Genomic DNA, 9009 nt, shown 5'->3' on the forward strand with positions numbered 1-9009 from the left:
AACCCAGAAGTAGAAGCCAGATATTGTCAAGTGTTCAAGGAATTTTGTCCGCAACTGTACGTGTCAACCAAGTGGTGGTGGTGGTGGTGGTGGTAATGGTGGTGATAGTGGTGATGGTGATGGCGGTGATGGTAGTGGTGATGGTGGGAAATATATATACCATAACCAAGTAGAGGTAATATATCCAGGTATACCAATAGGATAAATAACCAATATACCCAATTATACCATCACGATAACAACCAATATATCCAATTATACCATCACGATAACAACCAATATACCCAATTATACCATCACGATAACAACCAATATACCCAATTATACCATCACGATAACAACCAATATACCCAATTATAATCACGATAAATAAACCAATATACCCAATTATACCATCACGATAACAACCAATATACCCAATTATACCATCAAATATAATAAACCAATATACCCAATTATACCATCGATAACAACCAAATATACCCAATTATACCCATCACGATAACAACCAATATATCCAAATTATACCATCACGAACAAACCAATATACCCAATTATACCCATCACGATAACAACTATACCCAATTATACCATCACGATAAATATAACTAATATACGATAACAACCATTATACCAATATACCATCACGATAACAACCAATATACCCAATAACAACCAATATACCCAATTATACCATCACGATAACAACCAATATACCCAATTATACCATCACGATAACAACCAATATATCCAATTAACAACAATAACAAACTAATATACCCAATTATACCATCACGATAACAACCAATATACCCAATTATACCATCACGATAACAACCAATATACCCAATTATACCATCACGATAACAACCAATATATCCAATTATACCATCACGATAACAACCAATATACCAATTATACCATCACGATAACAACCAATATACCCAATTATACCATCACGATAACAACCAATATACCCAATTATACCATCACGATAACAACCAATATACCCAATTATACCATCACGATAACAACCAATATATCCAATTATACCATCACGATAACAACCAATATATCCAATTATACCCATCACGATAAATAAACTAATATACCCAATTATACCATAAACAACCAATATATCCAATTATTCATCACGATAACAACCAATATACCCAATTATCATCACGATAACAACCAATATACCCAATTATACCATCACGATAACAACCAATATACCCAATTATACCATCACGATAACAACCAATATATCCAATTATACCATCACGATAACAACCAATATATCCAATTATACCATCACGATAACAACCAATATACCCAATTATACCATCACGATAACAACCAATATATCCAATTATACCATCACGATAACAACCAATATACCCAATTATACCATCACGATAACAACCAATATACCCAATTATACCATCACGATAACAACCAATATATCCAATTATACCATCACGCTAACAACCAATATACCCAATTATACCATCACGATAACAACCAATATATCCAATTATACCATCACGATAACAACCAATATACCCAATTATACCCGAATAATGATAACAACCAATATATCCAATTATACCATCACGATAACAACCAGCTATATCCAATTATACCACCACGCCAAACCAATATACCCAATTATACCATCACGATAACAACCAATATACCCAATTATACCATCACGATAACAACCAATATACCCAATTATACCATCACGATAACAACCAATATATCCAATTATACCATCACGATAACAACCAATATACCCAATTATACCATCACGATAACAACCAATATACCCAATTATACCATCACGATAACAACCAATATACCCAATTATACCATCACGATAACAACCAATATACCCAATTATACCATCACGATAACAACCAATATACCCAATTATACCATCACGATAACAACCAATATACCCAATTATACCATCACGATAACAACCAATATACCCAATTATACCATCACGATAAAATATAACATCCAATTATACTATTAATATAAAGAATATGTCGAATTATTCAACCAATATCCGTTTATTTTGTGAAGGAGATGAGTAACCCGTCCACCAGTTCAGAGCCGCTTGGGGGATGGTGGTGGTCGGAGCGGACCCTAAGAGCCACTGCTTCCTGAAGGAGGGCTACATCTCTCCAAGTTCTCACATCTTAGGTCAAAACGACATGTTGAAGTCCAACCGCCGTCGTAACGAGGCCCTCCACAAGTGATTTAACGGTTATCTGGCAGTTTACCTTATCTCGAGCTGTGATTGGTCCTTCCCGCTCATCATTCAAATCTCCCGACCAATCCCAGGCCTGGACTAGCTCATACGGTAGTCAAAGCGAATGTGTCTAACGTCTTGTGAGATTAATGCTGACAAATTTTTAAAATAAGTAAATATTTCTTTCAATACACATAAAGACTTCAGGAGTATTATACAAGTAATTTAAAAACTACCAAAAATCTTTACAGTCACTGAAATAAGCTGTTGTTTTGGTATTAATTTTAACGTTTATTATTCAAAGAGTTCGGCATTAATACGGAAAATGTGTTTTGAAAAGTCAACAGAGGATTGTGTAGGTTGAGGGGCCCGACCTTCGCCAGGCGAACATCTTGGAGACTGTCGGTAGTAAACTTTACGACCTTCCCTGACCTCGCCCCCTCCCCTCCCCGTGACCTCCCGGGGTCATCGGAAATAAAAGTGGTGGAAGCATTAGTCCTGGGGGCACCACCTGAGGCCCCTATGTGGCCCCCAGCACCAGGTGTACACAGGTCATGTGCACCAGGACCATGAGGCGTACACAGGTCATGTGCACAAGGACCACGTGGTGTACACAGGTCATGTGCACAAGGACCATGTGGTGTACACAGGTCGTGAGCACCAGGTGTAACAGGTCGTATGCACTAGGACCATGTGGTGTACACAGGACATGTGCACCAGGACCTTGTTTGTGTACACAGGTCATGTGCACCAGGACCATGTGATGTACACAGGTCGTGAGCACCAGGTGTAACAGGTCGTATGCACTAGGACCATGAGGCGTACACAGGTCATGTGCACAAGGACCACGTGGTGTACACAGGTCATGTGCACAAGGACCATGTGGTGTACACAGGTCGTGAGCACCAGGTGTAACAGGTCGTATGCACTAGGACCATGTGGTGTACACAGGTCATGTGCACCAGGACCTTGTTTGTGTACACAGGTCATGTGCACCAGGTGTAACAGGTCGTATGCACTAGGACCATGTGGTGTACACAGGTCATGTGCACCAGGACCACGTGGTGTACACAGGTCATGTGCACCAGGACCATGTGGTATACATAGGTCATTTACACCAAGACCATGTTTGTGTACACAGGTCATGTGCACAAGGACCATATGGTGCAGACCTGTCATGTGCACCAGGACCATGTGGTGTACACAGGTCATGGGGTGAGATGAACTAGTCGAAAAAATTACTCCCCAAGTCTTTAATTTTTCTTCGTCTTTAACTTTATTGTCAAAGATTTGCATTTTGAGAATTCTATTTATTATATTATTTTTCACTTAATATTTATTTTTAACGTCAAATTCTCCTTTTTCCATTGATGTTTTATTTAAATTTGTTTATTTTCCTTCCTTCTTCTTTATTTCATTTTCTTTAATTTAAACTTTTATTGGTTTGTTTTTCTTACTCTATCGTTTAACATATTTATTATTACACACGAGAGAGAGTCATCTAATCACATATATCCCATAGATTACAAACCATCATCACCATCATCGTCACCATCATCGTCACCATCACCATCACCAAGTCAAACCACTATTGTCACCGTGACTTTGGTCTTGCTCTTAAAGTTATCATTATAATCATTACTAATACCTAACATTACCTGCTCTTCCTCACCTGTGTTTACCGAGGCTGGTTTTTTTTCTTCACACAGGTAGATTCATGTTGGTGTAAATCCTTCAGGTGGTGTAAATTATTTAGTGTTGGTGTAAGTTATTTAAGTGTTGGTGTAAGTTATTTAAGTGTTGGAGTAAGTTATTTCGTGTTCTCTGTCTGTCTGTCTGTTTATCTGTCTGTCTGTCTGTCTCTCCTCCCCCAAGTGTACCTGAATGATAAGAGACTCAGGTGAGATGATCCAATCAGCAAAGGTGTAGGGCATAGCACTTTCTTGCCTCTTGCCCCTCCTCCATCCTCCCACCTTCTCCTCCCCTCTCCTTTCCTACTATTCTCTCCTCCCCCTCCCTTCCTTCATCCCCCTCCATCCCTCTCCTCCTCTCCCCCCCCACTCCTATACTTTCACTCTCCCCTCCATCGCCATCCACGTGGATAATCTCTGGACACATCCTATAGCTCCTCCCTCCCACTCACTCTCCCACTCACACACTCGATTACTCCCACTCACACACTCGATCCTCACCCTCCACTCCCGATCACTCACCCTCCCACTCACACACTCGATCACTCACCCTCCCACTCACACACTCGATCACTCACCCTTCCACTCACACACTCGATCACTCACCCTCCCACTCACACACTCGATCACTCACCCTCCCACTCACACACTCAAATTTTCACCCAATTCACGAAGCACATCACACTCACTCATTCGTCAGCTGTCCAATTAATCCCGTGTGACGCTGGTCCACTCGATACACACCTGGTCCACACGGTTCCTTTGGTCCATACGGTTCACCTGGTCCACCCGGTTCCCCTGGTCCACACGATTCACCGGGTCCATCACACACGGTTGAATTCGAACTTTTGGCAGGGTGGAATTGACAGAATACCTCCCGCTGGTATCTGGGTGAACAAGGCCGCAGTATTTACTCTCTCTCTCTCTCTCTCTCTCTCTGTGTGTGTGTGTGTGTTCATGCGAGTGTATGTATGTATGTAAAGTCATTAAGTCTAAAAACGATCATTTACCACCTAGTTTGTAAAATATAAAGTTAAAAACATCTAAAAGGAATCCCAGTCTGTCAACCATATTAAACACGGGTCAAGTAGAAGATAACACGATAACACAACCTTACGTGATACTTTTAAACTCATCGATAAAGCTAAACTGAATTATATATTTACTTCATAAGACCTGATCAGGCCTTTAAGTGATTATATATTGAGTAATTATCATAGTACTCGTAGAATAGTACTCGTATAATAGTACTCGAAGAATACTCGTAGAATAGTATTTGCAGAATAGTACTCGTAATGTAGTACTTTAGAATAATAATTGTAGAATAGTACTCGTAGATATAGTACTTGTAGAATAGTAATCGTAAAATAGTAATAGTAGAATAGCACTAGTAAAACAGTACTCGTAGAATAATATTGAATAGTACTCACAGAATAATACTCGTAAAACAGTACTCGTAGAATAATATTTAATAGTAGAATACTCGCAGAACAGTACTCGTAGAATACTCGCAAAACAGTACTCGTAGAATAATATTGAATAGTACTCGCAGAATAATACTCGTAAAACAGTACTCATAGATTAGTATTCGCAAAACCAGTTGACCACAAGGCTGCAGAATCCTCATCGCCTGGTCACATCTACAAGAAATATGTACTCGGATTATCCATTCTCAGTCTCCTCCGTCTGAGATGATGTTAGGGAGTTTCCACACACCACATGCCGTTGTGTTTCAAGTAACTGTACCTCGTTTACATGATACTCGGACGGATAGAAACACGGACGAATAGACGGGCGGATAAATACATCGATGAACGGACGGATAATCACACGGAAGAACGAACGGATAAACATACGGACAGACGGATGGAAGGACGGATTATCACACAGATGAACGGACTGATAATTACACAGATGAACGAACGGATAAACACAAGGACGAACGAACCATTAAAACACGACTGGAGGCTCCCATCCTGACTAGTTTACACACCTGAACACCCACACCCACAACACCTGCAGCGCCTCCCAACCTTACCCAGTACCTCGGCAGCATGTCATGTTTGGGTGGGGTGGGGGAGGGGAGGGGGGAGACTGTAGAGAGGGAGGATAACCATCACCAACTACCCAATGACCTCTACTACGCAGCGTTCAACCAATCGGCACGCATAACGAGGCAAATTGTCAAGACTTCCTCGTAAACCTGTCATGGAGAACCGCCCACCCACGCGAGCACCCCAAAAACCTGTTCACTAGTTGTTATTTATTTTTTTACCCCAAATCTGCCACAGTACTGCTGCTGCTCCGGACTGTGGTTCATGTTACCTAACCCATGGTGGAAACTGAGGCGAGAGACTTGGTAACTGTCATATACCGCTAAGCAACCTCAGATATACAGTATAAACAAAAAATGATCACCACTACATGGGGGTATAATCAGTACTTGTATAGTAATCCCTCTGGTAACACTGTGGACTAAAGAGGGTTGTTACTCCGGCTTGGCAACAGCGTGACGAGAGAACCACATCGCCTCACCTCCTTCCCCCACACAACCATTCCCTCACGTCGGAACAACACCTGAGGTAAAGAATTCGCCATGTAGGGAGGCCGGAGTGTTCACGGCTACTGGACAGTGAAATTAACACGAGCAGAAGGTATTGCCGAGGTGACGGAGCTCCACCTGAGATATGTAAACATGTTAAGAGAGGTACACAACGTCAACACTGGCCAGGTGAGGGTACAGGTGAGGTGGTACAGGTGAGGTGCTGCAGGGGAGGTGGTGCAGGGGAGGTGGTACAGGTGAGGTGGTGCAGGTGAGGTGGTGCAGGTGTGGTCCAGGTGAGGTGGTGCAGGGGAGGTGGTGCAGGGGAGGTGGTGCAGTTGTGGTCCAGGTGAGGTGGTGCAGGGGAGGTGGTACAGGGGAGGTGGTGGCAGGGAAGGTGGTACAGGGAGGTGCAGGGGGTGGTACAGGAGGTGGTACAGGGAGGTGGAGGGAGGTGGTACAGGGAGGCGGTTCAGGTGAGGCGGTCCAGGTGAGGTGGTACAGGGAAGGTGGTACAGGAGGTGGTGCAGGGGAGGTGGTGCAGGTGAGGCGGTGCAGGTGAGGTGGTACAGGGAGGTGGTACAGGAGGTGGTGCAGGTGAGGCGGTGGGGTGAGGTGGTGCAGGTGAGGTGGTGCAGGTGAGGTGGTAGGGAGGCGGCAGGTGAGGCGGTGCAGGTGAGGTGGTGCAGGTGTGGTGGTACAGGAAGGTGGTACAGGGGAGGTGGTGCAGGGGAGGTGGTGCAGGTGAGGCGGCAGGTGAGGTGGGTGCAGGTGGTGGCAGGTGAGGTGGTACAGGAGGTACAGGGAGGTGGTGCAGGTGAGGCGGTGCAGGTGGAGGTGGTGCAGGGAAGGTGGTACAGGGAGGTGGTGCAGGGAGGGTGAGGTGCAGGTGAGGCAGGTGAGGTGGTGCAGGTGTGGTGGTGCAGGTGAGGTGGTACAGGGAGGTGGTACAGGTGGTGCAGGGGTGAGGTGGTGCAGGTGAGGTGGTGCAGGTGAGGTGGTGCAGGTGAGGTGGTACAGGGAGGTGGTGGTGAGGTGGTGCAGGTGGCAGGTGAGGTGGTGCAGGGAGGTGGGCAGGTGAGGTGGGTACAGGGAGGTGGTACAGGGGAGGTGGTGCAGGTGAGGCGGTGCAGGTGAGGCGGTGCAGGGTGGTCCAGGTGAGGTGGTGCAGGGAGGTGGTGCAGGGAGGTGGTGCAGTTGTGGTCCAGGTGAGGTGGTGCAGGGGAGGTGGGGAGGTGGTGCAGGGGAAGGTGGTGGCAGGGTGGTGGGGGGGTGGTACAGGGAGGGGTGAGGTGGTGGGGGAGGTGGTGCAGGGAGGTGGTACAGGGAGGTGGTGCAGGTGAGGTGGTACAGGGAGGTGGTACAGGGAGGTGGTGCAGGTGAGGCGGTGCAGGTGAGGTGCAGGTGTGGTCCAGGTGGAGGTGGTGCAGGGAGGTGGTGCAGGGAGGTGGTGCAGTTGTGGTCCAGGTGAGGTGGTGCAGGGAGGTGGTACAGGGGAGGTGGTGCAGGGAAGGTGGTAGGTGGTGCAGGGGAGGTGGTACAGAGGAGGTGGTGCAGGGAGGTGGTGCAGGGGAGGTGGTACAGGGAGGTACAGGGAGGTGGTTCAGGTGAGGCGGTTCAGGGCAGGTAGCGGTCCAGGTGAGGTGGTACAGGGGAGGTGGTGCAGATGAGGTGGTACAGGTGAGGTGGTACAGAGGAGGTGGTGCAGGTGAGGTGGTGCAGGTGAGGTGGTGCAGGTGAGGTGGTACAGGTGAGGTGGTTCAGGTGAGGTGGTGCAGGGAAGGTGGTGCAGGTGAGGCGGTACAGGTGAGGCGGTCCAGGTGAGGTGGTACAGGTGAGGTGGTGCAGGGGAGGTGGTACAGGTGAGGTGGTCTCAAGATCAAAGGCTTATACCAGGTTAGGTCTCCCCTTACGGGTTCATTAGTCAGTGACATAGCAACACACACACACACACACACACACACACACACACACACACACACACACACACACACAGATCCAAAAGTACCTGTGTTGACATATCATAGCGGGTGGCACGCATGGTGGGCGGTCGTGGGCGTTAAGATACAAATAAGGCTCTCAACCCTCCTCCTTCCCCACCCAAACCAATTTGCTAGGTAAGGTGAGGTGAGGTAAGGTAAGGTAGTTCAACACGTAGATTTTTTTATGTCGGGGAGACTAGGTTAAGGTTAGGTTAGGTTAGGTTAGGTTAGGTTAGGTTAATTTAGGTTAGGTTAATTTAGGTTAGGTTAATTTAGGTTAGGTTAGGTTAATTTAGGTTAGGTTAATTTAGGTTAGGTTAATTTAGGTTAGGTTAATTTAGGTTAGGTTAATTTAGGTTAGGTTAATTTAGGTAAGGTAAGGTAAGGTAAGGTAAGGTAAGGCAGTTCAACACGTAGATGCATATTGTGAGCTGGAGCCGTGAAGATAATGATCATTAGTAGTGAACATGGCTGGAAGTGGGTTATAATCATTATCATTATTATTTTTTGTTACTGCTATTATTACTATTA

This window comes from Homarus americanus, unplaced genomic scaffold (genome assembly GCF_018991925.1).
Source record: "Homarus americanus isolate GMGI-L3 unplaced genomic scaffold, GMGI_Hamer_2.0 scaffold2783, whole genome shotgun sequence".
NCBI classification, from domain to species: domain Eukaryota; kingdom Metazoa; phylum Arthropoda; class Malacostraca; order Decapoda; family Nephropidae; genus Homarus; species Homarus americanus.